The sequence below is a fragment of the Microcebus murinus genome, chromosome 12 (genome assembly GCF_040939455.1).
Source record: "Microcebus murinus isolate Inina chromosome 12, M.murinus_Inina_mat1.0, whole genome shotgun sequence".
NCBI lineage: Eukaryota > Metazoa > Chordata > Mammalia > Primates > Cheirogaleidae > Microcebus > Microcebus murinus.
In genome coordinates, this window is record NC_134115.1 from 5,883,326 (window position 1) to 5,896,358 (window position 13,033).

Below are 13,033 nucleotides of genomic sequence, written 5' to 3' on the forward strand. Positions count from 1 at the left end.
TTAAAATAACGTGTGAAAGGTTACAGAACTTAGCGTATCCTATTCTCCTTGCCTATATAGTAATTGACCTTCACTGTGTGTTCCAATGTGCTTATATAATCACTTTCCGTTATTATTGCCATATTTTATGCTCACATTTGAAAATACGAATTAATAAATGACTGATGGGTAGATGGGGAGGATGGATAGATGGGTAAATACTTAGTGGGGATGGATGGATGGATGGATGGATGGATGGATGGATGGACAGATGGATGGATGGAAGAGGACCTGAGTAAATGGTACTAAATTTGTTGCTTATTTTACTTAAAGACTGTCATGAATTTAAACACTGGCCAATTTTTTATGTTCATTTATAAAACTAAAAGCAATACACTTTTTGATCTTCATCTTTGCTTCTCTAGATTTGGTGCCTGACTCAAGAGATATAAATCAAAGTCACAATTTTCTTAATATTGATAAATAGCAATGTAGAAATATAATTATTTCTCTTCATAGAATAAGCTAAGTCAAAATTCAGGATATAAAATGTTTCTGATATGAATAATTCTAATGTTTGTTATTATGCAAATATGGTCTCATTTGATGGTTTCCCAATGTGTTATTGTGGCAAAATACACACAACATAAAACATACCATACTAATGATTTTTAAGTGTACAGTTCAGTGCTATTGAATACATCTATAATGTTGTGAAACCATCACAAACATCAATCTGCAGAACACTTTTTATCTTGTAAAACTGCAAGCCTATACCCATTAAATGGTGACTCCCTACTCCCACATCCCCCCAGCCCATGGCAATCACCATTCTACTTTCTGTGTCTATCATTTTGACTACTCTAAGTACCTCACGTATGTGGAATCATATAGTATTTGTCTTTTTGCAACTGGCTTATTTCACTTAGCATTATATCCTCACGTTTCGTTCATGTTGTAGCATAGGTAATAATTTCCTTTTCAGTGTTGTTTTAGATTTTTTAGCCTCATCATCCATGTGATGGTAAATTTCCTCCTTTTTAAAGGCCTAATAATATTCCATTTATGTGTATACCATATTTTGCTTATCCATTCATCCATCAGTGGTCACTTATCTATTCCACATTTTAGCTATTGTGAATAATGCTAGGATGAATATAGGTATGCAAAACTCCTTTTAAGACCTTGCTTTTATTTCTTTTGGGTATATATCCAAAAGTGGAATTGCTGGGTCCTATAATAATTCTATTTTTACTTTTTTGGGGAAACTCCAAACTGTTTTCCATAATGGTTGCACCATTTTACATTCCCAGCAACAGTGCACAAAAATTCCAATTTCTCTACATCCTTGCCAGCAGTTTTTCTTTTTTTTTCAGGCATTCAGAGACCAGGGAGTTCCAGCAGTTTTTATTAATATTTTCTGTTTTTTTGATAGTAGTCATCCTAATGGATGCAAGGTGTCATCTCATTATAGTTTTGATTTGCATTTCCCTAACAATTAGGGATGTTGAGCACACTTTCATATGTTTATTGTAACCCTATTCTATGACCTCATTCTGTGGATTGCCTTTTTATTCTAATTTTACTGTGATTAATATTATCCTTAGATTCACAAAATTTCTCAATTTTTATGAAGTCCAATTTGTCTACTTTTTTGTTATTATTCATGCCTGTTCCTTTGGTGTCATATCCATGAAATCATGCCAAATCCAATGTTGTGAAGCTTTTGCCTTATGTTTCCTTCTAAAAGTTTTATAATTTTAGGTCATCCATTTAGGTCCTTCATCCATTTTAAGTTAATTTTTGTATGTAGTATTAGATAATAGTCTAACTTCATTCTTTTGCATGTGGATGTTCAGTTTTCCTGGCACCATTTTTTGAAAAGATTGTTCTTTTCCCAATGAATGTTCTTGGTATCCCTCTCGAAAATCATTTGATCATATATGTGAGGATTATTTCTGCGCTTTCTATTTTATTCCACTTTCTGTATGTCTGTCTTTTTGTCAGTACTACACTGTTTTGATTACTCTCACTTTGTAGTAAGTTTTAAAGTAAGGAAGTGTGAGTCCTCCAGCTTTGTTCTTCTTTCTCAAGAATGTTTTAAGTACTCAAAGACCCTTGATACTGTATGTATTTTAGAATTTGTTTTTATTTCTGCAAACAATGGTATTGCAATTTTGATAGGAATTGCATTGTGTCTGGAGATCACTTCAGTCTGTATTGACATCTTAACAATATTAAGCCTTCCAATACATGAACATAGAATATATTTCCACATATTTCTGTCTACTTTAATTTCCTTCAGCAATGTTTTATGAATTTTACTGTACAAGTCTTTTACCTTCTTGGTTAATAATTGACTTAAGTATTTTAATATTGCTGATGCTATCGAAATGGAATTGTCTTTATAATTTTTTTCAGATTGTTCATTGTTAGCAAATAAATGCAACTGATTTTTGCATGTTGGCTTTGTGACCTCCTACTTTGCTGAATTTATTATTTCTAAAGGTTTTTTTTTTTATGAAATCTGTAGGGTTTTCTACATATAACATCATATGATCTGTGAAAAGAGATAATTTAATTTTTTCTTTTCTAATTTGGATGTCTCTTATTTCTCTTTCTTGACTACTTGCTGTGGCTAGAATTCCAGTACTGTGTTGAATAGACATGATAAAGGTGGGCATCCTTATCTATTTCTAATCTTAGAGGAAAAGCTTTCAGGCGTTCACCATTGAGTATGATATTTTAAGCACACTAGACCTGTGTGGTCCAACTTTGTTAAGTTGTGAGTTGTTTTTTAATTGCCACAGACCCTAGGTTGTAACCTGGGTCTATGGCAATAGATGAACCAAGCATGCGGGGACAGAATTAAGAAGTGGACACTGCAGGGCAGGATCCAGGAGCCTGTCAGATCAAGCCCTGGCATCACCCCATGGCAGGATCTAGTCAGATCATGCCTCCTGGCATCATCTCATTGCAAGATTTAATTGGATCATACCGCATTACCCTATGCTTATAAAACACAACAAAGCCCCAGCTGGGAGAGACCAATTTGAGTGTTTTCTCCTGTCTCCTTGCCAGTGGATTTGCAAGAAAGCTTTTCTTTTCTCAAAGGTGGGTGTCATGGTACTGGCTTCTAATGTGCATTAGGCAGTAAGCCCTACTTCTGATTGCTCAGCAACAATCTGGTGACCATGAAGGGACAAAGGCCTGCCCAAGGCCCTGTGACCTTCTTTAGAACAGTTTGTTTAGAAGTTCAACTGAGAAGTCCCTGCTTCTCCAATATGGTGCTTCAGGCCCTTTGGTGATACTTCTCTTTGGAGAAAAGAAACTGCTCCATGGATGAGTGACTTATTCATAGGCATCTACATCTTACAGCTGTCTTAGAGTCCCACTCTTTGGACTGGGATTATGGGTTCTTGTAGTGCTTCTCCCTAGGATAGTGATTCAGATTCCGCCCTAAAAGGGGAGGGATCAGGTTTGGGCTACAGTCTCGAACCCAGTTTGGACTAGAGTCCCAAACCAAGTGCAATGCTCAATAGTTGTAACTGCTGAGATGTTCACTACAGACCCAAGTCTCAGGTTAGTGTCCTGAGGTGTCTGTCTGTGTCTGGTTCTAGTCCATTTCTAGTTGTCTGTGTGTTCATGATTTGATCTGTGTAGCAATATGTGGCTTAAGTGCAGGTTAAAAACTTTGACAGTTGTGACAATAAGCTAATCAGAAAATTATTTAAATGAGGGTCCTCATCCTCCTTGGCCATCAGAGGAATTCCTCCTGAAAGGGGAGGTGTAAGAGGTGACAGAGCTGCAGCTAAAGCCCAATTTTCATTGACACTCAGAGTCTCTGACAGCATTAGAAGAATGTGATTTTGAAATTTATAAAACACACTTCTGCATTCCGCTCAGTCTCCTAAGCCACCGTGAAGGGGCAGGGAGAGAGGAGCGGCCGCCTGTTCCTCCAGGCCTCCCCCGCTTGCCGTCCTCAGCGCCCCACACTTCGTGGCAGGGCTGGCACATCAACACTTCACCCTCCTTCCTTCTGCCAGGCAGCCCAAGGGAAGGGAGGCTTTCTATGTTGTAAATAAAATTTAAGGTTACCCAAAGTTAAAATGCTCTCTGCTCTGGCGTGGTGACTAAATCTCCTGCCCCAGGCTGGAGGGCGCTACTTAGACCACACTCGGCTCCCTGACCAGCTCCTCCTGGAACTCCGGCCTTCCCAGAGCTCCTCCTGCAGGACAGAGGGGGTGATGGGGACGCCACTGGGCAGCCCGGCTCCCCACACAGCCAGCCAGGGTGGCTGGCGCAGCACCCGCACTGAAGCAGGTGTGACCCCAACACACACACAGACACCAGCAGACACACCCCCTACTTACCGCGCTCCCCTGTGCGGCACCTACTTGCTGGCGGCCGCCTTGCCCGGCGCCGCGCTCAGCGCACAGCCTGGCAGACGCCCTCCTTCCCCCTCCTTCCCCGAGGTGCTTTCTCTAGACCCCAGCTTCCCCGGACGCGGAGGCTTCCCGTAGTGTACGAGGGTCCGGGGCCAGGAATTCTGTGTGGGAAAGAAACTGCGGGTTTGGGGCCCCGGGCAGCCCCCTGCCCTGGAGGGGGTCACCGCGCAGGTAGTGGTCTTTGTTCAGATCGCGATTCCTCCTGGGCCTCCCACCCTCTTCACCAGAGGACGCAAACTCTGGCCTCCCTTCCTCCCCGCCGCCGCCCAGAGGTGGGAACGGCTGCCCAGACCTCCCCGCCGCCGGGCCGGCTCGGTCTGGGTGGGAGGCAGGGCAAAGGGCGGGAGAAACCTGAAAAGTGTTCCAGGGAGCGGAGCCGCCGCGAGGGGCGCGGGAGCGGCAGCGGCCAGGCGGGAGCGGCGACCGGCAGCGCTTCCCCGCCGAGTCCACGCCGGAGCAACCCACGCCCGCGCCGGGCAGCCGGGTGGAGCCGCTGGGCCTCTCCCGCCTCCTCCCTCCCTGACCAGGAGTTGGACGTTTTTCTTCAGTTGCCGCAATTTGAACCAGTTATGTTGAGGGAAATGAGTGCCATCGCGGTGTGTCGGGGACAGAAGGCAGGCAGGCAGGCGGGCGGGCGTGCGGGCGGGCGTGCGTGCGTGCGTGCGTGCGGGCGTGCGTGCAGGGACTGTCTGGAGGCGGCCCGTCCCCTTCCCGGCCCCTGCGGCTGCGCCGCTTCCTGGGCGCCCGGCCTGCCGCCAGCCTCCGGCCCGCCCGCCCGCGGGAGCCCCCAGCTTCTCGCAGGCGGGGAGCCCCGGGCCCTCCGCCCGCAGGTACTCACCTAAAAAAAAGAGGTAGAAGGCCAAGATCACGTTAAATAAATGCCACAGTTTTTTGCCTTTCTCCCTTGCATTAAAAAAAAATTAAAAATAACAACAATAATAATGGCCAAGCAGTGATATTGAACCCCAATTCAACGGGGAGATCCCGGCTGGTCCACTCGGCGAAGATCCCGAGTCCCGCGACTCTCACCTCCGGCTGGAGGGGGCGGAAGGCGGGCGGGCCCGCGACGCGCCCCGCCCTGCGCATGGGCAGACTCGCCGCTGCGCGCGCACCTGCTTCTAGGGCGCCCGCCGGGTCGGAGGTCAGCCCGCCCTCCGCGCCTCGGTCCGGGAAGACGAGCCCCGCGGGTCGGATCCTTCTGCGCCAGGAGGGCGGGCAGGTGGGAGAGCGAGGGGCTGGGAGGGGCTGGGAGGGCGCAGCGAGGGAGGGGACAGAATAAACGCAAATAGGAGAGAAATCCCCCAGGGTGCTGGTGCCCAGAAGGATCCAGTCGGAGCTAAGAGGCCCACAGACCAAAGTGGCTTCTTCAGCACCGAAAGGAAAACAAGATCGAAAAAAATCGTCCGCGCACCCTTGCTCACAAATTCCAGCGACCGAACGCCTCTTCCTGCGCGTCTTTTCCCTCTTCCGCTCCTCTCCCCGCTCCTCCAGCGCTCGCTCGCTCCGGCTCTCCTCTCCCTCCCCTTCTCCCTCTCGGCCCGCGCCCTCCGCCCGCCCTGCCCCTTGGCGGTTCCCTCGCCAGCCCGCCTGGCCGCCCCCGCCGGCGCCCCTCTCTTTCCCGCCGGCTGGGGGCTGGCGGCGGCGCGGGGACGCGGCCGAGGAGAGCTCCGCCGCGGGCGCCCTGGGCTTAGCCGCCCGCCCTTCCCGGACCCTCCTGCTGCCTGGGACGGAAATTGGCTCCCGGGGCAGGACTCTACTCACACCCACCGGTGCGCCAGCACCCCCTCCTCCCCACGCCGCGCCCCCACCCTGGGAGCAGGCTGCACTCTCCAACCCCCGGCTGCCCCTGCCCCTGCCCGCGCGCCCGGGGCCGCCAGGTCTCTGGCCTGGGGAGCTGAGCCGAGGGTGCAGGGAGCGGAGTGGGAGCGCCAGAGCCATCCTGGGGTGGTGGCCCAGGTCTGATATGGGCTGCACCCACCACAGACTGGCGCATCCCTCCGCCTGAGAGCCACAGCAGATGGAGCGTCACCCTGGTGCAGGGGAGCAGAAGGACCCCTCCGGCGCTAGCCCCCCATCCCATACACAAGTCCTCTCCACACCCAGCTTGAGATTTTCCCTGCAAGCTCGCGGCGCCTTCACCCCCCATCCTGCCCTGCCTGGCGGCCCCTAGAAACTCCCCTCCCCCGGTGGGTCTCCCCGCCCCTGGGTGGGGAGAAGGCTGCTGCCCTGGGGCGCCCCGGACTGGTCCTCGGAGGCCGGCGAACCTGCCTAAACCGGGCTGGAGGGATCCGGCAAGGGCTCACACCCCATTCCGGCGGGACCAGCCTGAGCAAGAGTGAGACCCTGTCTCTACCAAAAACAGAAAAAAATTACCAGGGATTGGTGGCACAGGCTTGTAGTCCCAGCTACTCAGGAAAAATAAAGATAACTCCAAAAGTTTTATTGTCCTGTGGGACATTAATCACCTTTTTTGTAACCTAACAATCTCAGTGTAACATTCTTTTATAATTGCCTGTAGATTTCAGGTTTCTCAAAATGCTCTTTTACTGATCATTCATTAATATGTTACTAAATCTTTAGCGTGCCTTTGTTCCATAGTTGCTTAGGAGTCAAAATCTTTGCTTAAGTGTTTTTAAACTTTTTGAAAAGAATACTTTAACATAGGGGTTGCACACATCCTGTACTCCTTTTTCTTGTGGATCTCATCGCAGGTGAAGCAGGAAGGAGTGGGAAGGTACAACCTGTAGGCTAGCATGCATTTCAACATGAAAAAGGCACGTGTAGCATTCATCACAGTTCCATTCTCTAGGGAGGCAGCTAGACCGTTTCCTTCCTTCTCCCACGGATACCACAAGGGAGCCTCCATCCTGAGGAGGGTGACTGGGCTGTGATGCCCCCCACACTGTTGTCCAGACCATGAGTCACATGGAAGAGCCTGTCCTCGGACTAGAGCCCTGGGTAGACCTGTGGGATAGAAAGGCCGGACAATAAATACCCTGGGTGACTGGAGACGCCCTGGGACATCAAGCAAGCTATAGGCACACTGGCGAGAAGCACTTCCTGCCCCCACCAGATGCTCCCAAGCAGGCAGCTGGTGATGGCCTTCACATATGTGTAAAGGGGAATCTCAGATCCAAGAGGGAGCACACAAAAAGGGCTCACCAAATAGTTCAGGAAAAGAAGTAGCTGAAAGCTCAAGAAACAGTTAAACTGAAACCCACTGATTAGAAAGAATAAAGCCAAGCAGAAGGAATTGTTACATTAAGCTGGTTGCTATCCTCAAAGAGAGGAAGTGAATACTGTGTCCAACAAAAAGAATCAGCAAGGCCCAGTGCACTGGCTCACACCTATAATTCCAGTACTTTGGGAGGCAGAGGCAGGAAGATCCCTTGAATCCAAGAATTTGAGACCAGCTTGAGCAACATAGGGAGACTTGGTCTCTACAAAAAATAAAAAAAATTCTCCAGATGTAGTGTTGAGCACCTGTAGTTCCAGCTACTTAGGAGGCTGAGGGAAGGGATCCCTTGAGCCCTGGAGTTCAAGGTGCAGGGAGCTGCAATTATGCCACTGCACTCTAGCCTAGGTGATGGTGCAAGACCTCATCTATATTTTTTTTAAAAAAGGGAATCAATGTAAAACCTAAAATTAAAAACTTTGCTTTTGGTATAATTTACTCAGTAAATGGCCCAAAGAACAGAATTGATGCTATTGTATTGAATTAATAAATAGGAAGATTAGACACAAGGATTTCTCAAAAGTGTATCACTTGTAGACAAAGACATGGAAAGTGTGACAGAAGAGAGAAGACAAACTTGCATCCTTGTGCTCACTTACGCTGCACATACACTAAAATGGAAACACTGCAGAGATGATTAGCACTGTGACATGTCACCCTGAGCAAGGGTGACATACAAATTTGTGAAGCAGTCCATATTTTTTGTTTCAAATTTCCAAAGGGAGTAGATTTTAAATGTTTGCATCACAAAATAATGGCAAGAATATGATGTAATGAATATGTTAATTAGCTTTACTTAATGATTCCACATTGTGTACATATATTAAAACATCATACCCCATAAATATACACAATTTGTATTTATCAATTAAAAAACAAATAAAAATTTAAAATAGATTAAACAAATAAATGAACCTATGTCCTCTATAATCTGAGGACAGGGATTTAATTTCTAATTTTAGGGCTATACAGTCTAAGCCCTCTAAAAGCCAGGACCTCTGGAAGACAATGTCCCTAGCCGTGGTGCAGAGAACAAAACCTGTCCTACAGAGGATATTTGTAGGGAAATTTCTGGTTTTACCTGTGGCTCCAGTATGGATTTTGGACAAAAAAATAAAACAAACCTTCCCCAGTGAATTTTGAACCATAAATTAGGACTGGTCAACTTTATAGTGAGTGTGTGGCCACCAAATTCACAAGCTAATATTTTAAGTAGTCTTTAGTTGGGGGAGCACCTGGAAGAACCAAACACTCTGCTAGTACTGTAAGGATTGATATAGTTCAAATCCACTTCTCTATACTAACACATTTCTAGGAAACATGCTCATGATAAAAATAAAAATGAAACACATGAGACAACAAACCAGCATGAAGGAGAATCAGCAGAAATAACAAACTACCAAATGAGATCAAAATAAATGTAGATATCGATGGTATATTTAGAATCTAAAGTTTATTTAAAGAGGTAATAGAATGGAAAGAATAAGAGTTGTTTTCTATCAAAATGATCAAGTAGAATTGAAAAAGAACAGTACCTAGAAGTGAAAATTGAATCACTGATGTAAAGAATTCAGTGTATTTTAAAACAGCTGATTAGACATAGGTGAAGAGAGCCTCAGCTAATTAGAAGACAGATCTGAAATAAATAACTATCACTAACCATGGAGAGAAAAAGAAATGGAAAATATGAAAGAGGTTAAGGGACAAAAGGGTGAAGAGAGTGACAAGGCCCATGTATGTGATCTGAGTTCTGAAAGGAGAACTAGGGGAAGACAAAATGCCTATAATTTATGGGAATTGCCCAGAATTGAAAAGAGTCACCAATCTTTAGATTAAGGAAGGCATTCAAATCACTCATAATTAAAAGAAAAGAAATTCACATCTGCAGCAACACTATAGTGGAACTGTACAACACCAGTATCAAAGAGAAGATGTCAAAAGCAGTTTGAGATAGAAATAACAAACAAACAATAACGAAATGCAGAGACCTGTGAACTCTCAAAGTTCTGAGAGGGATTAATTATCAACCAAGAATTGTAGACTTATCTTTCAAGAATGAAGTGAGACAGGCATTCTCAGAAAAATAAAATCTTTAAGAGCATTTAACACCAACAAACCTTCACTGAAAAATTGCTAATAGATAAGTTTATTGAGAAAGAAAAAGTAGACGGCTATTATAATTACTTAGAATCTAGTAGCTGGTGAGCCAGTGATACTCCTGAAAATCTAATCACATACTTGAAACAATAATAAAGCTGTGTGTATGACAACATCTGTGTGTAGTTGGTATAATTGAAGAAAAGAAGACAAGATAAATGTAAGTGAGCAGCTGAAAATAAATATGAAAAGGGGATGATCAGAGTTGAAGCTTTCTACAGTCCTTGCAGTACGTTGTGGAGGGAGTTAACATTTGTTTAATTTTAGGCTTTGTTAAATTGTTAGGCATAATGTAGTACATAATTTCAAGGAGGACTACTGAAAGAATAGTAATAGGATGTGTAGATTCTAAACCAATAGAAGGGGAAAATGCAGTTGGTGGTGCTGGGGGAATTTCAGTCTATTCAAAAGAAAGCACGAAGGAGGGGAAGAAAAAGCTGGATAAAAACGGACAAATGGAAAGCAGTGGCTCTATCACAGCTCACTGCAACCTCCATCTCCTGGGCTCAAGCGATCATCCTGGCTCAGCCTCCCAAATAGCTGGGACTGCAGCTATTTGTCACCATACATGGCTAAACAGGCGTGCACCATCAGACATGGCCAATTTTGGATAGAGATGGGGTCTCTCTCTGTTGCCCAGGGTGGTCTTCAACTCCTGGCCTTTAGTAAACCTTTGCCTTCCCCTCCCAAAGCATTGGGTTTACAGGTGTGAACCACTGCACGATATTTTCTTATCATTGGGCCTTTGTGGTGTTTCCTTGTTTTGGTTTTAATACTTAAATTTGTGCTGTTTTGAACATTTTTTCATAAATGACTTTTTCTCCTTTAAGAATCTTTCCCACAGTGGAATCATTGGATCAGAGAGTGCAAAACGCCCGAGGCTCTTGCTGCGATTGTGAGGCAGCTGTCCAGCACCCTGGGCTCAGGCTGCAGCGGAGAGCAAGGCTCTATCCCACACCGATGCCTCCTGAGGGCTCCAGCACTTGTGTTTACTTTTGATGGTTAGTAGATGCATCTGGTATAAAAATGTCATTACTTTGTGTGCCCTTAATGTCAGCTCGCTGCACCTTTTGCTAGCTGATGCAATATTTGTATTTGGTCCCTTTTCCAGTGGATCCCAGACACTGTACGCCAGGCCCTTGCTTTACTTGTTGCAATACATTTTCATTGGCCGCATTTAATGGCTGCAGCTCTACCCACCCTGTCTCTGCAGTAATCTCATCCCATCTTCCCGAAGCTACTCTATCCCTCCCTAGACGGTAGGGCCCAGAGGGCAGGTGCTGGGCCTTCTGGCTGTGGCATCCCTGACCACAGCCCTTGGGAGGCCTGGCTGGGCCTGAGCTCACCAGAACTGGGTGTTGGAGCCACAGCCCTTGGGGCTGAGCTAGGCTGGCTCTGCCACAGTAGGCTGGAGATTGGCACAGGTGACCTTCCTCCATGCAGGCAGCCCCAGGGGCCTTTTGGAAAGTGCCCTGGGTGGAGAGAGGGATGGGACACCATGAAGGTCAAGGTCCTGGAGGTCTGAAGGCCTGGACAGGTCAGCTGCTTTGCCAGGGAGGAGCAGTGCCCCCCCACCTTCCCTTTGGACAGACAGGGCAGGGGAGAAGGAGATGGATGGTCCTCTCCCAGAATGGATCCCCCAAGACACATGCACTAGTGGGTGGCAATGACTTTTTAATAGACTAAAATGTTTGACTGGGAGATGCCCACCTGGTGAGAAATGTTGTCAGGACTCTTCATAGCAGATTTCGCTGGTTGGGGGGGGGGGGAGAACAGAGGAACGGGGGTCATCTGAAGAGGTGTGTGCACCCTGGGCAGGGCACCATGGCTGGGCGTCCGGAGGGGAGGCTGCCCCACAGGGAGCTGCGCCTGCACCTGCCCTCCGGGTCGCTGACCCTTCCTCCTCCCACAGGCCTGGGGTACACTGTCCCTGGGACCTCCTGCTCTAGCACCCTAGCAGGAACCAGTGGTGGGAGCTTGAGCAGTCCAGCCCTCATCTGAGTGGGGGTGGAGGTGGGGCTGGAGTGTGACCATGTCATGAAGGGAGATTCCCTCTCAACTACCAGTATGTGGCCAATGGCTCCTGGGCCTTCCCAGGCAGAAGCTGAGTGACATCAGCTGGAGGGGCCCAGCGAGGGTCTCACCATGGGAAAAAGGATGGGCAGCAGGTCACGAGCTGGACAGAGTGCCAGGTGGACATGTCACAGGGCCAGCCAGCTTTACCTAGTTGCATTCCTGACACCAGAGATGACCTGGCCTGGAAAGGGGGGTGGGCAGTAAAGTCAAGGTTCTTTCCACACCTGTAACATGTGGGCACGGCAGGGATTCAGGAAACATGCGGAGTTGGGGGGCGCTACTGCTGGCTGGCTCCGGGCTCTGTGTGCACCTCCCTCATGATGAGGGCAGATGCCAACAGACCTGGGCTGCTCTCTGAGCCCCTGGCCTGGCCTCAGGACTGTCATGCCTGAAGGGAGGGGGCCCAAGCTGGAGGCTGCGCTAGTCCCGTGGAGGCTTCCCTGTGAGACCTGCAGGGCTGGGCGTTCTGTGGGCTCTGCGCCGCCGGCCCTGCCCACCTCCTCCTGCCACCTGGAATTGCATGGTGTCTATGTCGAGGCCTGTGCTCTCTGAGAGGAGGCGGTGAGATAGGGAGCTGGCAGGCACTGCTTTAGGTGTTGCTTTGGGCGTTCCTGTGAGCATCGCCTTGGGCATTGCTACAGGCATTGCTGCAGCATCACCTGAGTCAGGAAGCTCAAAGTTTCAAATTGCCCCATCCAAACAGGATGCAGGTGGGGCAAGTTCCAACCACTTAGAGCCAAGATGGTGGAGGAATAGAGGATGTCACCCTGATTCCAGGAAAACACTGCCCCTGCCAAAAATATTCCCCGCCTTGTTAATTAAGCCATAGCTTACCTAGAAAGGCAACAGGGACCAGGGGAGTGGCTCCCTGCACTGGGAGTCACTTTCCCGTGTCATCAGGGCAGATGGCAGGAGTCTGCCCTGTCAGGTTAGTGTGGGATGCTGGAGCCCTGCTGGGTTTGCATCCCAGCTCTGCCACCTGCAGACCCTCCTCATTCCAGAAGGGAATGCTGTGCTAGGGAAGGGGTGTTCCCTGAGCTGACACAGCTGAGGGCTCTGCGGATGACAGCGCTCCAGTTCATTGTAAGGGGCAATGAAAGTTCTTTGAGAGAAGGAAGGAAAGATCATAGCTAAAAAC

General features: G+C 47.8%; 1 long non-coding RNA gene and 1 pseudogene across 3 annotated transcripts in view; one reads left to right on the plus strand and one right to left on the minus strand.

The window, feature by feature from the left end:
- LOC105856665 (uncharacterized) overlaps positions 1-5,944 on the minus strand; it is a 72,848-nt gene extending 66,904 nt beyond the window's left edge. For 2 of the 3 annotated variants that reach the window (XR_012922057.1, XR_012922058.1), the window contains exon 1: positions 5,266-5,944. This is a non-coding gene — a long non-coding RNA (uncharacterized LOC105856665). The remainder of the gene's footprint in view (positions 1-5,265) is intronic. The other variant, XR_001147249.3, reaches the window with a different exon arrangement.
- Positions 5,945-8,249: 2,305 nt separating this feature from the next.
- On the plus strand, positions 8,250-8,365 carry LOC142874674 (uncharacterized; annotated as a pseudogene).
- Positions 8,366-13,033: the final 4,668 nt, after the last annotated feature.